Here is a 20,658-nt window from a genome sequence, read left to right as displayed (position 1 = left end):
AAAAACATAAAAGGAAATGCCTCTTTGTACAAGTATTGCAATAAATATTGTTTTGTCAAACTTTGCCAAACCAATGGTTAAAAAAGATAACACCACTATAGTTTTAATAATATGTGATTAATCTAAATTTTACATAGCGAATTCTAGAGAATGAAATGGTCATTGTTTCATTTGATTATAGATCTTGCCTATGTTCCTGCTGAACTATGACCTTTTTACTTATTGAGTTATTTATTTAGTGGAATATTAAGCTTTGTCTGAATGTAAATTAAAAATGTTACCTCAAAAATTTAGAAAGAAAAGGAGGAAGGAAAGAGGGAAGGAAGGATGTATCATTATATTAGAATTGTATAATGGGGGCCACCGCCGTGGCTCACTGGTTAATCCTCCGCCTATGGTGCCGGCATCCCATATGGGCACTGGTTCTAGTTCCAGTTGCTCCTCTTCCAGTGCAGCTCTCTGCTGTGGCCCGGGAGGGCAGTGGAGGATGGCCCAGGTGCTTGGGCCCCTGTACCCGTGTGGGAGAGCAGGAAGAAGCTCCTGGCTCCTGGCTTCGGATCAGCTCCATGGCAGCCATTTGGGGAGTGAACCAGTGGAAGGAAGACCTTTCTCTCTCTCTCTCACTGTCTGTAATTCTACCTGTCAGGTAAATTTAAAATAAAAATTGTATAATGAACTACATGGAATCTGTCCTCTTTGTAATAATATTACCTTAATATGAGCATTGAAAGAAATATTTGAAAAAATTATAGTGGTCAGCATCACTGTAATATTCACTACTGATAGAGATATACAAGTGTCATGTATGCTAAGTATTTGAATAGTTGATGTGTTTTGTTCTAGCTTTTCCCTTTCTGTTACTTATGTCATAAGTGACCAGGAACTACCTGCTCAATGCTCAGAGATACTCACTGAAGTATTTTGATTGTAGTGGTAATTTGCAGATGCACTAATATTCAGAAATTATGAACATCATGTAGCCATTTTAAATTGTATTTTGCTTCAATTTTCAATGACAGGAAACATACTTACAATATGATTTTAAATTAAACAACAATTAAACACAAAATTAAAAGTGCCATAAAACCCAAATTTTAAAATTACATATTCTGTCAGTATATACTCAGTGCCTACTTTTTTGTTTCTTTTAACCAAGCACTATTCTCTGTAGTTGGATATATTGGTGAGCAAAATGTAAGCCCCTGGTCCTGATGTAGCTTATGTTGTAACTGGAACAAGACAAAATGCTTAACCATTTTTTTAAAAAAAGTAGTATTACAAATGACTTTTGCATTTTTGTTTATTTCTCTATCCTCTATGCAGTCACCTGCAATGAGAATGAACTACTTTTGTGATGACAAAAATATAATAATCACTGTACTTAGATTTTACTTAACCAATAATATAAGTCCCAGATGCCATCATCTGTAGGCCCTTTCAGGTATTTACCTATTCCCCCTGGACCTTAAACTTCCAACAATAACAATAGTCAAATAATTTTTATACTTTACTTTACCCCCTGTTCCAAAGGAGCATACCACTTTAATTTATTATTTTAAATTTTTTAAATGAAAATGTAATTAGTTACAATTAATGTGCACATGGGAATCTTTGATCAGGGACTGGTTTTCATAACATAATTTAACATAATTCTGAGTGATTATCCACCTGCTGATAGTGTTACCTTGATAGTGTATATGTAGTTTAAGTTCTTTTTGTGATATAAGTCAATATGCATTTACTTGTAAATGTGTGATGTGATAGTTATTTAACTAAATCATTTAAAATTTGCATATGACATTTTTTGAAGACATGTCTAATGGCTGCATAATGTTGCAGTTGTTCAAAGTGCTAAGTGGGCAATTATCCTCATTTGCATCATACCTCTTTTACTGAAACAGTCTGCATTATAAAAACTCTTGAAGAATACCTAACCTATCTCAACTGGGTTGTATGCTGCTGATTATTTGTGCATCTTCATCTCTGTGTCAAGAGAACCCACTACAAATATCTGCAGAGACCAGACTAATATGAATGGGTAGTGGAGAAAGCTGCAAAAAAAGGGGGGCAGCAAACATTTGGAGAATGTATGCGGTATATGAGTTTAGGGTCAGATAGTATTCCTCTACAACTAGTTTTTAATAGATTTTTTTTTAAATGACTTAATGATTTATTTGAAATGTAGAGCTGCGGAGAGGCAGAGGCAGAGAGAGTTGTCTTCCATCTGCTGGTTCACTCTCCAAATGGTTGCAACAGCTGGACCTGAGCCCAAGGCAGGAGCCATAAGCTTCTTCTGGGTCTCCCATGCAGGTGCAGGGGCCCAAACAACTGGGCCATCTGCTTTCCCAGGCCATAGCAGAGAGCTGGATAGGAAGTGGAGCAGCAGGGACTTGAACTGGCACCCATATGGGATGCCAGCACTGCAGGCCACGACTTTACCTACTGTGCCACAACACTGGTCCCTCTATAGCTAGTTTTGCCAATCAGGAGTATTAGTCTAATTCTTGTACACTAGATAGCTGTATTTTAAATGGAAAATTTTGCAATATTTTTAAAATGCTGAACACAACAGCCACATGCATTCTTTTCACAGGGAGAGTTCAAGATTATGAAACCTGCATTTGTCATTTGTTGTACTGTTCTTATTTTTGTTTCATTTTTGCTTCTGTTTTTCAAATTTTTTTGCAGGTTGTGTGATGAAAATTTTAAAGAAACACTTAGTTTCTGTCTATAGAAATGCCCTCAGGCTGAATTGCTGTTAGGTTTATTGATGTTTACTCAGAAGATTCCCTTTTAAGTTCATTACTTTAAGTATATGCTGGCTTTTAAGATTATTGGGCTTTTAAAAGTTTCAATTGATAATAAATCAATGTAGATTCATAAATGTCACAGAGAATAACTGAGAATGTAGAGAAATTATTTATGCAGAAATAATATATTTAATCCTCTTGTTTCTTAAGCAATATATACTTACAGGTATATAATCCAATTTCTAAAGAAAATGCAGTGCATAATACATTTTGAATTTGAAAAACTGAGTATAATCGTAGTGTTCTAGTATTTTGATAGTAGACGGGGAAAATAAAGGAAGCTATTTTTTTCACAATGAAGAATAAACAATAGGCAAGTTCCACTGATTTTAAGTGTGGTGCAATGAGTCACAGAAGTGGGTAATTCTTAGTGAATAATGTATAGAGTAATGTACTAGGGCATCAAGCACACTTTCCTAAATCTAATAAATCTAAAACTCTTAATAAAGCACGGTGCAAGACATCATAAAGCAAACTAAATATTATATGCCTGTGTGCTATAACTGTCACTTGAGGACAAAGGAGAAATTCCGAGAAAGTGAAAAAGCAAAAACATAAATTGGACAAATTTCATGTCAGGGTGAAGTGGTGTTTGCTTATTTCAACAACTTCAAAGATGACATTCTGTTTTTCTGCATGTCTATATTCTATTCATCAGAGACCCATCTGAGTTAAAAGTGGTGTCAATTAGTCTTCTGGCAGGAATGCCCCTGGCACAAAGAATCACTGGTTGTTTTCTGGGGGAAAGAAGCTATTTTGAGAAATGATGCTGGACTTAAGGACAAACCAGGTTTGAAAGTGGAAGGTGCCCCCTACTGGACAGCCTTGATTGAAAGTTTTTTAGTAATAGTATTTCAGATCAAGGCATAATGAAGTAGTAACAATAAACATCAGGCTTCAGATGCTTTAAAAATCCATATATAACCTAATTTAGTACATAAAACTACATTGATTTTAATATAATAACAACAATAATAGTAAGCCTGTAAAGCACCATGCAAGAAAATGAGTTATGAACCTCATGTGAGATGATTACTTTTGTTTTATATCTATGAAGTAGCATCTATTAATACCTGCATCCCTTTAAGCGTGGAAATACAGAATAAGTGATAGAGCTCATGTTTAAACCTGACTTGCTTGATTGTGGAGCCAATATCTTAATCTTTCTGCATTTCATCATGGTTAGATATTTTGCCTGGTCAGCAAAGGAGTCTGATTCCTACCCATCTCTAACCCAAGTTTAACCCCATTTTTTTTTTCCTATTTAAGATACACAAACTTCATGCATTTCATATATACACACTTAGGAATATAGTAATTATTCCCACCCTACCTTCCCTTCTTTCTCCTCCTCCCTCTCCCATTCCCATTCTTATTTTTTACAAAGATATATTTGCAGTTAATTTTGTACTCATTACACAGTTCTTTTGCTATCCAAAATCCAGAGTCTTTCCACTCTCCCAGGCTGCTGTTTATATAAATGTTGGATCCCCTAGAGGTCCATCAGGACCTCTCTGTTGCACTTTTCTTTGTCTCTCACTCTTTTATGCTAGTCATAGCCCACCTGCCATGTTCTCTTGATCAACTTTCCAGATGTTTGGGAGCAAATGTTTGGAGATATGAATTTCAAAATTCTTATCAATGAATCTTTTTCTTATCAGCATCTGTTAAATGTTTTTAAGTACAAAGGTTTTCATGATCCTCTGTGGTTAAACCTTCAGACTTATCATCCCAGGTTCATTCAATAGACTGGCTTGGGAAAGAATGTATATAACCTTTTGGTCTTTTGGTTTGTTAGGGCAAATGTCTTTTTTAAAAAAAAATTAATTTATTTATTTGAAAGAGTTACACAGAGAGAGAAGGAGAGACAGAGAGAGAGAGAGGTCTTCCATCCACTGGTTCACTCCCCAGTTGGCTGCAACAGCAGGAGCTGTGCAGATCTGAAACCAGGAGCCTAGAGCTTCCTCTGGGTCTCCTACACAGGGGTCCAAGGACTTGGGCCATCTTCTACTGCTTTCCCAGGCCATAGCAAAGGGCTGGGTCAGAAGTGGAGCAGGTGGGTCTTGAACTGGCACCCATATGGGTTGGCGGCTTTATCCACTACGTTGCAGCGCCAGCCCCAAGTCTTTTGGTTTCTTTAAAGGAAGTGACCAGACTATAGCATGTAATTTTGAGCTAGTATTAATACTAGAATACTAGTATTAATCATTCCAGTTTAAGGATTAACTTAGTTGCCTTCAGATAACAGTATTCAGTGCATGATATTATCTAAAATTTCTAAATAATGTGATTTTCTTTACAGTTTATTGTTTAAAGAACTGTAAGTAAAAGATTTCTCAATTAGCACCATAGATTATAGTGTGACTGGATTTGTTATTCAATTTATAATGTAAATCATGAAAATCCCCACTTTTGTAATCTTTACCTTGAAAGCACTGTTATGTATATAAATAAATAACCCATTACATTCATTCTATGCAGCACATATGTAAAATGTGTTACCAGTTATGACTTTTACATTGAGAAGTTTCCATTTGAGGGTGAATTTCTGTGAATTGCATTGGTCCATGTTATGGCTGAAACATTATTTTCTTTTTTAACAGTTTTGAAGCATCAGATATTCCACCAAAACAAGCCTTCTGGGTAGCTTTCTCTGTGTTGAATATGAATACTCTTAAAAGTGTAGCTTGCAGGTCTGCGCTTCAAGGATACTCCGACATAATCTTTGTGTCCTTGATGATCGATGATTGCTTTGTATTTTAAGATATTTGTCTGCCTCTGTCTACCCTTTTGGTAAGGATTTTAGTTGTTTTTCTGAGATTGGCCATCCTTCTTTTTAGAGCCGGTTGTTACTCTCATTTAGCAGGCATGATGTTATGTAATAAAAGATTGATTCTACTGCTAAAATTCAGAAGTCTTGTCCCCTCCCCCCCATATAATTTTATACCAAAGCCTCTCTGGACTCACAGTTTGTTTCAGTTATTATCACACGCACAACTTCCCAAATTTGGGGAGAACTCCATAATTACCATGTGAAGTTACTTAATAATGGAGGTTGCAAGGATGCAGGGAGGAAATACCTGAAAGCTACGTCATTTAAAAAACCAAAACTCTTTTCTCAGATTTCATTCTAGCATACAATGAGATTTAAAGGAATTGCTGTTGTATTAAGACAAAACTAATTATAAAAGACAGAGCCAGATAATGAAAATGTGCTTTTATTTTACCATGAAATTCAGACAATAGCTCCAGGGTCTGTTTTTAATGACATCTCCATTGATATAGGATGTAAAATTTTCTAAGTCTATTAGCTAGTCATTTAATAGTAAATTTGACCAAGTATAATGACACCTACATTTTCTTATTAGAGTGCTTATGGTTATCTGCATAGCAAATAGCAAATTGGAGATTTATATGCCTTTTAAATTAGGTTACATCTAGGAAATTCATTCTGGTTGACATGGAAAGCCCTCTCAAAGGAGACAAATTGTGAAACAGTTTTAGATGATTTTGTCTAATACCAAGATATGCTAATGTAATAACAGATTCTCTTTTGGTATAGGAGTAATTTAAAATGACAGCTGGACTGTAATAGAGCAAAATAGGCAGTGGCTTAGTTTTGCGCTCTGGCTTTTATTTTAAAAAGTCTCTATGACAAGTCCTGTTGTGGCAGGAATTTTGCCTCATGTACCTCATTCTTGAACCTAAGCCAATGAGGTTTAATTACCTGAAATATTAATCTCAAATAATAACAACAACTAACATTTCTAAGGACTTTAATGTTTATAAAAGGTTTCACATATAATTTTCCCTTGCGATATTATTGCCCTAACATATTAATCATTTTCCTTGATTTCAGTTTCAAATCCTTTCAGTTCATTTGGTACCTTGATAGTCTAAAATACAAATTTCATCATGTAACTTTCATAATTATACACCTGTAGTGGATCCTCATTGCCTATGCAGTAAAGTCAAAATAATTACAAATGATAAAATCTAGAAGATCTTGGTTGTACCATATTTATGAATATATGAACCATATCTATTTTTAATATGAACCATATTGATTTTTAATATATATACACATACAAATAAACTAAAAATTATTTAAAATGAAAATATAGATTGAGTAAAATGTTACAATTATTTGCTAGGCTTTTTTTTTCTAGAATATATTTTTCTATGAACAAGTTCACAGCTTTCAGTTCCCTAGCAAAACAGGTCAGGCATTGAACATATGTGAGAGTGATTTTTAAATGGCCCACTTACAGTAACATTCCAATTGAAGCATAATGCTTTATACATAGTGGTACTCAATATTTTCTAAATTTTCCTTTTTTTTTCCCATTGTGACAAGTACTTTACTATGACATATTGTCTAGTATAGATTTGCCACAAAATCTGATGTTATGTTCCAGTATATAAATTATGTGGAAAGGGAAGGGAAATATTTTGCTATAGAAAAATAGTATGCTTTACAAGTTCCATTCAATATATATAAAAGGAAAATATATGCTCATATACAGTCTGAATTTATGAGCATATATGTCACAGTTGAAAATCAGCTCTGGCCTATTAGATTTTATCTAAACAATATCATAGACAACCTGTTTTGAAATGAGATTATGAAATTTATGAGAAAAGCAGTCATTATCTCTCATTGTTACTTTTGTTATTTCGGATTTTTATTACGCTACACTTTTTCCTGTAAACTTCAAATATTTCTTGATCACCAAATATTGTATTAGGTTTGTTCATCTGAAAGTGCAGGGAAGATCTACTGATCATTTGGGTACAATGGAAGACCAGAAATATGTGTTTTTGCCATGAGAATAAGCATGTTTGACCTTGTCAAACAAATGGTTTTGAAAATCTCTAGCCCATAAATAGAGACAATTTACATTACTCAGTGGAATAGACTCTGGTGGGGGCTGGGGTTTATGTTTTTACCCAATAGAATGCAATAGCAATTGTAGTCCTGGCCAGACCAATGCAAAATTTTCAGTTCAAAGGTCACTTTGTGGGGCATAATGAATTTTCATGTATTTTCCTCCTAGAGTTTAAATGATTTTTTATACTAAAAGTAGGAGTATCTTTATTAAAAATAAAACATTCATTACATACAAATACATTAATTTGCTACGAATAGACCTACAATTCCATAGGTTTTTTATATATAGAAATCACCCAGATTAGCAAAGATTTCCCTCATGAAATCTGAATTATACTCTTGCTTAAATCAAATCTTAATTGTCTGATAAATGGAAAATGATTTTCAAAGTTGTTTCTATGATATCTAAATAATTTGAGGAAGAACTCTTAAATGTATTGAAAGGATTAATTCTGTATTGTTAAAGGATATGTTTTCACTGAAAAAATATTTAGGGACTAGCATTGTGGTAAAGTGGGTTAAGCTGCCCTCTGTGATGCTGGAATCCCCTTGGAATCTCGAGTGCTCCATTTTTGATCTAGCTCCTTGCTAATGTATCTGAGAAAGCAGAAAAAAAATGATACAAGACGCTGTTGCCCCTGCCACCCATATAGAAAGACCCAGATGTAGTTCCAGGGTCCTGACTTCTGCGTGGACAAGCCCCAGAAGTTGGAACCACCTGGGGAATGAACCAGTGGATGAAAGATCACGCACTCTCTCATCTCCCTCTGTTCCCCCCATCCCACGTCTCTCTATATATCTTTCTCTCTCCCTTTCTATCTCTGTCCCTCTCTGTAACTCTTTAAATAAATATTTTTTAAATAATAGTTACTATTAAACATTTTTAAAAAAATCAACTGTAGACATATTGAGGCTTTTAATCAGGCCACCTGCAATTGAAGATTTGTCACTGAGATTGTGGGAAATAGTTGTGTATGTTCATCAGCTAGTATAATTCTGTCACTCTCAGTGCTAATTATTGAAAAACTAGGGATCAGTTACCAAATTTATATATATATATATATATGTATACACATTATATATATTCTTTGAGAAAATGAAAACTTAGGAAAGTAAAATTATATACACAGAACTATTAAATAATATACTTCATAGCCAAAATTCAGTAATATTCTAATCTCATATGTTTCCTACTTGGTGTCTGTTGGAATTTATACTAAAGAAAACAAGTTATCAAATACTTATTCTTCCTTTAGTTTGTGGTTTCATTTTAATTTATAGCTTAGTATGTACTGTTTATATGATTATAGCATGGCTTTGCTGTTTCTCATAGCATTGGCACTTAGGGGACTAGAACTGGGTATTAAAACTAGTAGTTAGATATTTCACAGCTGTTGAGTTTGTTTAGGCTCCACTGTATAAGTGTTAGTTACTCAGGTGTATGCAAAAGTTGGGAGAATGCATCGCGCTGCCCATGCTTTGCCTGAGGTGTTCTGATCATAGCCATCATCTTATATTCTGTCTTGTTGTTGTTCACCTTCACATGGCATTCCAACCTGTGGAATTCATCTCCTTTCTATACTGTCTTTTCTAATTTCCTTTGCCATAATATTTATAGCATTTTAACATCACTATTGTGCTTATAGATTAAGTGGAAACATGAAGTATTTCTTTAAATGAATTAATCCTCTCTCCTAATTCTTCTTGTCCTATATGAGGGAAAATCAAAATGCATAGAAAAAATCGTTAAAAGATATTTATTTTCATGCAAAATTATTTTGCCTCCACAGTTTTTCATATTAAGCAGTTCCTTGAGATTTTGAATAATCATCAAGCAATATCCAAATTACAGTAGTTTAGTGATATTTAGAATAAGTTATTTCCAGGGTAAGTCATTTGTCATTCAAATTATTTAGAATTTTTAAATATTAGATGTGGAAATGTTCACATTGAACTAGATCAAGGAATGAGGAGATAACAAATCAGTAATGACTGGCATTATTACTGTTGATCATTTAAAAAAAAAAAGAATAGAATTAACTGTTGTTTTTCCTCAATGAAAGGCCATTTTAAAGAAGATCCAGAGAGGATTAAGATGCCTTAATATTGGAGAAAACACATGCCAAGAATTCCATCAGAACAAAAGATCTTTATAAATATGTTTTCTATAACAATTAAAAAAATTCATAGATATGTTATTTAAGAAAAAGAAGGAATATGATGTAGAATGAAGACTTACTTTTTACTTCATATAATCCCATTCTTTTGAGGCAGGAATTACTATATTTTAAATGTAACTGGAACAATACAATCATATGTAGAATAACATTATAAATGTTTGAATGAAATGATAATTATTTCACTGTATACTTAACACTTTCTAGTTGAAGTTGTTTTCTAATGACCATTAGATTAAAAGTTGAAATCCAATTTAATGGAGAGATTAATGGTTATGACCACTTCAATATCTCTAAATTCATTTTTCTCTTTAAATTAAAAAGGGCTAAATCTTAATAAAGCAAAATTAGGATCATTTGTATCATGAATTATTTACACTTCAGACAAAGTAAATGTTAGCACTTTTAATGATGGTCTTTTCAAACAGTGTAATTCTAGCAATTATCAATAAAAGGAAAGGCAATAGGAAATAAGCATAAAATTCTGTATAATGTTGTGAAAAACTATTGAAAGTGTATAGATCAGTTTCTTACAGGAAGATTCATGTGTATATATGCACTAATCCTCCAGTATTCAATAAGCTAAAATACTTTTTTGCATTTAGTGGTATGAAATATGGGATTAATAGATGTGTAAGAGCCCAAGAGTATATAATGATTTATTCTCTGCAACCTTCATATTCAAGGACTACAAATGCCCTTTATCCAGCACTATTTGTTTCTCATAGTACTTTCACCATCTAACATAAACATATTTTACTCATATATTATGTTCAGTGTTTACAGTTGATTCGACTTGCTATGATGAAGGTTTCTTCCAGGATGATCTTAGTCTGTTCTCTTAAACAGTACATCTCAGAACGTTCTTAACACAGTAGTTCTTATTGTTTCTTGAATATATTTGTCATGACTAGATACCTAGAATTAAGAATAAAAGTTTTGGGCCGGCGCCGTGGTGCAGTAGGTTAATCCTCCGCCTGTGGTGCCGGCATCCCATATGGGCACCAATTCTAGTTCAGGCTGCTGCTCTTCTCACCCAGCTCTCTGCTGTGGCCTGGGAAAGCAGTAGAAGATGGCCCAAGTCCTTGGACCCCTGCACTCACATGGGAGACCTGGAAGAAGCTCCTGGCTACAGATCTGCGCAGCTCCAGCTGTTGCGGCCATTTGGGGAGTGAACCAATGGAAGGAAGACCTTTCTCTCTGTCTCTTCCTCTCATTGTCTGCAACTCTACCTCTCAAATAAATAAAATATTTTTTAAAAAAGTGTGAGTTTTGTACAAAGAGCCTTAATTTGAAATGTTAGGAATATTTGTAACTCCATCATTTAAAGAATAATAGTTATTCATCTATCATTCTTAGAATGTGATAATTAACTTAAGATCTGAAAATAACTGTTTTACATAGATAACTATATAGACGGTTCTCAGATTTAACTTCACAGTATGAAGATGGAGGCTAACATTCCCTGAGGATTACTGACTATCAAGGTTAAGTGTTAGGTAGAACTGAAACTCTAATTAATCTTGAATGGGTTTTTTGAATATTTCATACAGCATCATCATTGACTAAAACAAAATAGTTTTTAACAGAAGTATTGAAAGGTGTGTGTATATATATATATATATATGTAGAGTTAACTTCTCTCACACAGAATCTTCTAAAAGTTCATAGAAAAAATATAAAAGAATCTATGCATGCATTTCAAGTTCTCTTCACCAAAGTAACATCTTTTTAATTCAATTTTCCATGAGACTTTTGAACCCCCTCAACACACACACATGATTTAATTTCTTTTCCTAGTACATTTAGATTGTGTGATACATGTGGTTTTTTCTTTGTTTTCAATGATTTTGTTTCTTTTGGTTGGTTGGTGGTTATCTGCATGTGCTCTTTCTATAGTATTTTTGGGTAATTCCTCAATTAAAATTAGCATATTACTAGTGACAACATAGTTTTGGCTGCCATATTAACTTCCAAAAAATCATACAAGCAACCGAATGTATTGTGAAATGTTCAGTGGAAAACACAGCATAAAAAAAAAGCCTGACATCATTAGCTGATATATTTTTATCACAGCAACTATTTAGAAGACCGACCAGTAACATGTAAGAAGATAGTTCCAATTATGTGTGAAAGGGAAAAGTTCGGCCAGCGCCGCGGCTCACTAGGCTAATCCTCCACCTTACGGCGCCGGCACACCGGGTTCTAGTCCCGGTCGGGGCACCAGATTCTGTCCCGGTTGCCCCTCTTCCAGGCCAGCTCTCTGCTGTGGCCAGGGAGTGCAGTGGAGGATGGCACAAGTGCTTGGGCCCTGCACCCCATGGGAGACCAGGATAAGTACCTGGCTCCTGCCATCGGATCTGCACGGTGCGCTGGTTGCAGTGCGCCAGCCGCGGCGGCCATTGGAGAGTGAACCAATGGCAAAGGAAGACCTTTCTCTCTGTCTCTCTCTCTCACTGTCCACTCCTGCCTGTCAAATAAATAAATAAATAAATAAATAAATAAAAAGAAAGGAAAAAGTTCCAGAATTCAGGAGATTTTCATTAAATTTTAGTGTGTATTTGTGTGTGTATGTGTTTCCAGCCAGAGAATAAAAACAGCAATTAAGAATCTTGCTATAATATTATAGAGTACCTCTGTGTCTTGCGACATTCAGGTTGTGGAATGTCAGAGAAGAAAGAACAGTTACAGGGAGCTTGACAGAGTCGAGCTGTATAGGGGAGGGCTCCTTGGCTGTTAGAGACAAAATGGACGGATGTCAAAACTATGTTTGTGGCTCCTTCCTCTTCAATGACACAGACCATGTTAGACACTTGTCACACTGAAATAAATGGCTCTTTGCACAATGCCAGTGTGCCAGACTAGAAATATTTATTTTTGGTGATACAGCTAATCCTTAAAAAAGGGGCTGACTACCACAATGAATGAATGGTGATCTATGAGTGGTAGTCTCAGAGGAAAAGTGTTGATTATGGCTGTGTCTATTAATTGCAAGTTTGTCTGAGAAGGAATATATTGGGGTATGAATTATCTACCTAAGCTTGTCAGTTATATTCTCTCCTCTGCTCTTATTCAGTAACAACTCAAAAATTCATGATTCCTTCTCAAAAAACTTGTATCGCAGTTCCATAGCTCGAAAGTCCCTCTTGGCCCTGTGCTGTCTGGTACCTCTCTAGCGCCATTTCTTCCACTTGACAAGCCTGTGTCCCACACTCATAGACATAAGAGCAGTCTTCAAATGACAAACTGCAATGTTTCAAAAACGTACGTATGTGTCTGTTTGGTGTCAAAATACATCTTAAGTATACATCAAAGAAGCAAGTCCAGAGAGCTAAGGAAATCATTTTGGGGACAACTTAGAGAGTAACAATCTTAAATAACTATCCATTAATGTGATGTATCTATTAAGTTATTCTTTACTATCTTTCAGATGAGACTTATGATTTGCTTCATGAAGTTTTTAAATGCTATTTATTAAATAATTTTTTTAGTGTTTGTTTCTATTGTCATTGGAATCCAATAATTATCTTTTCAAGTCTTATGACAAATCTTATTCAAGATCTTATGACAGATTATTTAGAAATGCTGATTGTAACAATTGGAGTTTGAGAAATATGGGTTAAAATATTGAGAAAACTAAAGAGAAAAATAAATTAGAAGATAAATTTGAGTAAACTCCTCAGAGTGATACACAGATAAGCATAAAATGTGAGAAAAAGAAATTGAGATCCCTAGAGAACATAATGAGGTGTGTCTGCATATGCTAAAAAAGCCTAAAATTGGAGACTATGGGTATTGCAGCAGTGGCTGTATCTGAACCTGGTCCAAGAAAGCCCAGATCTGTGCTCACAGGCCCAGAGAATGCTGTGGTAGGTTTGAGGCATCTTCATTGAGAATATGGACTTCTCCTTTGCTTGGTATCACTTAAAAATTGCCACTCAGTCATTTACTAAAAGTTGGAGGACCTGTGTAAATTTTGTTTCCTAAGACTCGGTCTCCCTGTCTTCCAAATGGTCATCAAGAGAATTCCTAAGTGATGACATAGTGAAGGGATTGCAGGAGACAACGGAAGGGCACTGTTTTATTATATGGCTGGCTCCTAGAGAACACAAAGAAAGTCGCCGATTATTGAAGTATAGAAATGTAATATGTATACTAATATTATTTATTGTACCAGGTGTAGATACTAAACCCTCTAAAACCAAACTGCCATGTGATTAGGTAATAATGTTTTCAAGAAGAGAAAACTGGAAAAAAATGACAAAATTTGTCTAATTCTTCCTGCATCTTATAACCCTGGTAGTGAAAAAATAATACTCTCATTTATCAGCTGATAATTAGATGCGTTGAGGACCAAGAACTTCAAGAAATGAAGTATCAGGGGACTTTGGATCAAAAAATACTGAAGCTCATAAAAATCATTTGCCAAAATGTCATAGCTGGGAAGTGAAAAAGACAGAATCATCTATGTACATATCACTTTCTTAGAAGCAAATGTAAGGTCTGAGTGAGATTTGTAATAGGCCAAGGAAGCTATTAAAAAGTATGCTTACCAGTAATGGCAAAAAAGCTAAAAAAGGACCAAAAAATCAAAAATTTACATTGCTTATAACAATTTTTAAGACATTTAAAAAAGCTAGAAAATTTAAGTGGTTTGAGAAGGAGCTAATCAAAGGTCTATTGTAATTGCCTCTAAAATATCTTTATAACTTTCTAGTTTTTATACTATGGAAATTTTATTATTTAGCATTTTGTTAGGAAACTAATGTTTTTTCATAAAGGGGGGTAGGATTCTAAGGCTAATGAATTGAGAATAGAGAACAGGATTTCATGTCCCTTCTCTCCTCCTTCCCCTCTTCTATTTCCCCTGTTTTCTACTTCTGCTACTACGGGGACATGGTGCTGGCTGTGGGTATACAGGCCATCTTGTCTGAGGGAATTAAGGGAGTCTGTAATCCAAGCTTGATGTAGGACTGTGTCATCATGAAGGGAAGATGACAATTTTCTCATTGGTAATTCCTCTATTCTTACCATTGCACCTTTGTGCCATGATGGATACAATGACATTAGGTGTGAAGCTCTTTGTATGGAAGGTGGGAAGAGAAAATTGTTTTTCAAGTGCTAAAAATGTGTTGTTTGTCTAAGCCAAGTTCAAGTAGTATTCAACAATTTTCAGGGAAAGTCTTTAATCTAGATACAAAGTTTTTGCATTTTTTCCTTTTTTTTTTCTTTTATTTGACAGGTAGAGTTAGTGAGAGAGACAGACAGAGAGAAAGGTCTTCCTTCTGTTGGTTCATCCCCCAAATGGCCGCTATGGCCAGATCGATGTTGATCCAAAGTCAGGAGCCAGGAGCTTCCTCCTGGTCTCCCATGTGGGTGCAGGAGCCCAAGTACTTGGGCCATTCTCCACTGCCTTCCTGCGCCACAGCCGATAGCTGGACTGGAAGAGGAGCAACTGGGACTAGAACCCAGTGCCCATATGGAATGCCGGTGCAGCAGGCAGAGGATTAACCAAGTGAGCCACAGTGCCAGACCCAAAGTTTTTGCATTTAACCTTTATATGAATTGTAGTAATGATGATAAGTATGAGATACTAACAAAAAACACTAGTTGGGATGCCAAGGAAAATTAGAACCAGATTGCATTATTTTATTAAACACTGCTTATTTTATATTTGACATATTCCATTCTTTCTCTCACTTTCAAGGGCTGGTGGGGGAGTGAGGGAGCAAGAGAGGTACTGATCTTGTCTCCTGATTTACTCCCCAAATGGCTAAAACTGCTGGAGCTGGACCATGCTGAAGCTAGGAGTTAGGAATAACAACCAGATTTCCAGCATGGGTAGCAGAGACCCACGCACTTGGGCCATCTTCTGCTGTTTTCCCAGGCACATTAGCAAGGAGCTGAATCTGGTAGGGCAGAGGGTACTTGAACCAGTACTTGGATAAAGAATGACAGCATTGCAAGTGGTGGCTTAACCCATGGTGCTATAGTGCTGAGTCCTGCATACTCCATTCCCTTTGCATCCTATCATTTCTCTGCTTTACTACAAATTTCTCAAAAGTACATGTATTGTGTGTCTCTCCAAATGTGCAACTAAATTGAAACTACTTTCTCCACTGTCATCAAAGACATATTTTTCCTCAAAAACCAATAACTTTTTTATTGTCCTATTATTTGATTTCTCTCCTTTTTGGATACTATTGACTTTCTCTAGTTTTATAAAATTCTTTACCCCTTTAGTTTTTGCAATTCCACTGTACTTTTGCTCTTGAGTATTTCTAACACACTTTTTATGTCTGTAATCATCTTGTTGAACACTCAGTACTCAAGGGATATGATCCAAAACCACCTATATTTAGTTTTTATTCTTTCCTTCCTCTATGACTAATCAGTGAAACTATTTTTCATTCCTATATGGAAACTAGGGTAGTTCCTTTGACTTCAGTAATTTTCAAGTATGAAATGTTGTTCTGTAAGTACAAGGGTACTTCAAAAAGTTCCTAGAAAATAGGTTTTAACATATATTTTCAGGAAATTTGGTGAAAACATGCATAATTGTATACAAAACATGCCATCCTCAATATGAGGCAGATTTTTGACTTTGTATAAAATTAGGAGATGTTTAGCTTTTCTGTTTGAGTGGGCTGCTATCCTATAGTAGGGGAGGTTATATGTGTTGGCCTTTTCCCTTTGCCCATGTTTTCTTTTTAGTACTATTTTGATTTTGCCTCGTCTTAGGAACCAGGTGGATGTTTAAGGTCTGTCCTCTAACTGGTTACTTTCATGAGTTGTTCTGAGACCGTTGGGAGTGCTTCTCTAGCAGCTTCCTTGACATAAATCACTGTATCTCCACTTCTGCTAATTACTTAGCACTACTCACTGCAGAAACATTCGTTTTCTCTGACTCATCCAGTTGATTCACAGTCAAATTGCCTTGCTGGAGAAGTAGATAACTATTGTACTAACAGTTAATTTGTGTACTCACTTGGGTGACTTATGAATTATATATAAATTCTGAAAGCTATTTTAAATTGAGAGCCAATTTTTATGTCTTTTTATCCTCAAACATTTAGGATTAATTTAAGCTAACAATAGTTCAATTAATTTCCAAATCATATACCTAAACCTCAGGTAATTTAGATATCAATTAGAGGAATATGAATGGGCTCACACAGGAAAGTCTTTAACCATATTGGAACATGTATTTTCAGTTTTCTGTTTGTCATATAATCTGAAAGAAAACTAGCAATCAGTCATCTCTTGTACATTTTGCTAGTCTTAGAAAAATGAAGCTAATATCATAAATGATATTAAGTGACGATTTTAAAACATTTGTATATTAACAAGAATGAGTCAATGCTATTAATAAAGACAAAATTTTTCTACCACATAAACAATGGAGAGTCATACAAAATAACATTATTCCCCCAAGAACGATTAAGGAAATGCAAAGGCTATCTCTGAATACTTTATTGACTATGTAAAGATGAGTATATTTAATACATGTGGATACGTGGAACACAAACAAGAATAGTTTCTTGATGAAATATTCTGTTGACCTGTTATTTACTTTGTCTTGTCTGTTTGACCAAAAATATTTACTAAATGTACCTTTAATATTACCTATTTTTTAACTTGGCATTTTGATCTACACATTGAGATAAATACAGTATAAAATCCTTCTGTTTATCTTAAAAATAATGGTTGTGTATCTAGTGTGTTCCTTAGTATTTGCATAAATATAGGTACTGTGTATCTAAGTGAATATATTTTTGTCTACTTAACACAAACCCTTTTGTAAGGATATGTATGCTTCTGGGATCACATGCATTAAAAAGAGCAAAATGTTTCTGACAAATGCTAATAGGAATGTTGTTTTACATTAACTCCATTATATAGCTCCTCTAGAGAACTGACAAGATAAATATATCTGGAAAAACATCTCTAAGTCACATGTTTTTGAATGCTCACTTTTAAGTGGCTTTTTATTCTAGATTATCAAGTGACATTTTGTGTTCCAAAATGATTAATGCTGAAGTGACAGTTTGAATGTAACAAGTGTAGTATAGAATTATAGTAACTGTATTATTAACTGCAGTCAATTGTCCTGCATGTAAACAGAGCAATTATATCTTGTACTATCATTGCCAAAGGTGTCATGCCATCTTCCTAAAACTTAAAGTATCTCAAGTTTTCTGAATGCAGAGTATCTTCATTGGATAATAAAAATGTACTGAACTAAATCATGAAAGGAGCCATGCTCCCTGCACTGCCATGGGTGTGGTGCCATGATGAAGAAAGGCTGGATTTTCTCGTTGAATGACAGGATATTTTTACTTTAAGGTTGATGATCAAGTGGGAAGATAACTAAACTTCCTCATTGACCTTTCCCCTAGTTCTGATTTTTCAAAATAGAAGTTCCTGTCTTCAACAGATTCTGAGTTCTGAGGGTACTTAGTTGGAATGTCTCCACCATCAATTACTTGGCTATTGTCCTCCAACCTTAGAATTGCTTCTCATGTTTTCAACATTTCTTGAGGCCTTCCTCACTTCTCATATATCATTCTTATCTCTCAAAGGAGTCTTTATGGACTGGTAAAGCCAAGCACTGGCAGTAAAACCCTGTTTTTTCACCTTCAAGGTTAAAGATTAGTATTCAAACTCTTATACAGGTGAATAGATGTAAACATAGTATTAGACACATGTTTACTTGTACTTGTGCATATACTTGTTTCTAAATAGTTGCTCTCTTTTGGGTAAGAGGAAGTATTCTGAAGGCAGAATATGTGAATAATTTCAAGGCTTTTGATAGGTTTTGACAGAATGGGCTAGGTTCCACTCCCAGACCTGTAAGCTTGTGCTGATTTCCCTTGCTCATAAATGCTACTTCATACAACTGCTAATAGTTACAATTACAGCTCTGGATGTTTACCATTTGTTTTGGTTTTCATTTTAACATCTATGGAATTAGGATGCATACCAAATAGAATAATACCATTTTTCCCTAAGAACCGTAAAATAATGGTTTTTCTTACAGTTCATGGCATTTTTAATTTTTTTGGCATTTTTTATTTTTTAAAAAAGATATCACCATAAAAATTCTAGTTCTCTTTATAGACACACACACACACACACAAACATATTTAACTCTCTTATTTATGTTGTTTGTTTAAAATGCATAAGGAGGGAGAGGAAGGAAGGGAGGGAATTCTTCCTGCTATTAGCTAGTTTGCTTCACAGATGCCCTCAATGGGCAGAACTGAGCCAAACTGATGCTGGGGGCTGGGGACTCAACCAAGGTCTCCAATGTGCGTAGCAGGGACCCAAACACCAGAACCATTACTTCCTGCCTCACAGGGTGTACATCAGTAGGAAGCTGGGATTAAAAGTGGAACTGGGTGTCAGATCTTAGCCCTCCAATGTAGGATGCGGGGATCTTAACCACTAGTTTAACAGTAACCACAATTTAACCAATTGCCAGTCCTATGGTTCTATATTTGCGAATACTAATCATAATTTCTCCAAAAGTTATCTAATGCTGTTAAGCATTTTCAAATACCACTAGAACATGATAAGCTAAATGTTGTCATAGACTGCTGATTAACTTCCTAAGAAAAATCTTATTTTCCATTGGCTTACTGAGGAATCAGAAACACAGATGACTTGTCTTAATTGCTACAAATCAGTATTACTTGTGCTATATTTAAGAGATACTTAGGAGAAAAGAAGATGTCACAGCATTTAAATTAACAAAACTTTTTAAAAGGAAAGATATTTTAGAAAATAAACCAAAAGGCCGGCACCATGGCTCAATAGGCTAATCCTCTGCCTGTGGTGCCGGCACCCCGGGTTCTAGTCCCGGTTGGGGCACCGGATTCTGTCCCTGTTGCTCCTCTTCCAGTCCAGCTCTCTGCTGTGGCCCAGGAAGGCAGTGGAGGATGGCTAAAGTGCTTGGGACCTGCACCCGCATGGGAGACCAGGAGGAAGCACCTGGCTCCTGGCTTTGGGCCACGCCGGCCGTAGCGGCCATTTAGGGGTGAACCAATGGAAGGAAAACTTTTATCTCTGTCTCTCTCTCTCTCACTGTCTAACTCTGCCTGTCAAACAAAAAAAATAAATAAACCAAAAAAGTAAATATAGGTACAACTAAAAACCTCTAAAATCTTTATGTAATAATGTATAAAATATCAAAGAGAAGTTAAATGAATTTATCTACTATATGCTATTATTTGCTAATTTTATTATCAAATATTAATAATTGCTAATGAAGTAGACTACTGTTTTTATAGTTTTTTGACTATTACATATTGTTTAATATTTGGAGGCAAGTATTTTTCCAGTTAGTTAGGAAAATTGGCATGGGTTGTTTTAAATGGTAAATAAAACATCATTGCTAGTATTTAATATGGAAAAATAGATAATTTTGCCACAAAGCTGACAATTTTATTTCAATTTAATGTTAATATTAAAAATATTCTCATCTTCAATTTCTCCAAATGAAGGTACAAAGAATTCATACTGAATTTTAAGGGTTAAATAACATAGTGTTGCAAAGTATATAGAAAAGTTTCTATAGAAAAGTTGCAAAGTATATAGAAAAGTTTCGAGTAATAACTAGAATGTCTAAAATATTTAAAATACATGTCAGTGTTTTTTCCTTAACTAAGGTTTCATTTCTCTTTTCTAATTCTGTAATATTTAGAAGCTTGGACACCGAAGTAGTATAATTGTTGACATTTGTGTATTTAGTATAGTAGAAGTATTAGCTTCAGAATTA

At 34.9% G+C, this 20,658-nt stretch overlaps 1 protein-coding gene and 1 pseudogene across 2 annotated transcripts in view; both read left to right on the top strand.

Annotated features, from left to right (window-relative positions):
* The window catches only part of PTPRD (protein tyrosine phosphatase receptor type D), a 1,783,257-nt gene that overhangs the window by 390,913 nt on the left and 1,371,686 nt on the right, over window positions 1-20,658 (top strand). The window lies entirely within an intron of this gene.
* The window catches only part of LOC127493655 (eukaryotic translation initiation factor 3 subunit M pseudogene), a 122,783-nt pseudogene continuing 115,791 nt past the window's right edge, over window positions 13,667-20,658 (top strand).

Source organism: Oryctolagus cuniculus, chromosome 1 (assembly GCF_051225735.1).
Source record: "Oryctolagus cuniculus isolate XC-2025 breed Fujian yellow rabbit chromosome 1, ASM5122573v1, whole genome shotgun sequence".
NCBI lineage: Eukaryota > Metazoa > Chordata > Mammalia > Lagomorpha > Leporidae > Oryctolagus > Oryctolagus cuniculus.
This window is presented reverse-complemented; position numbering and strand designations above follow the sequence as displayed.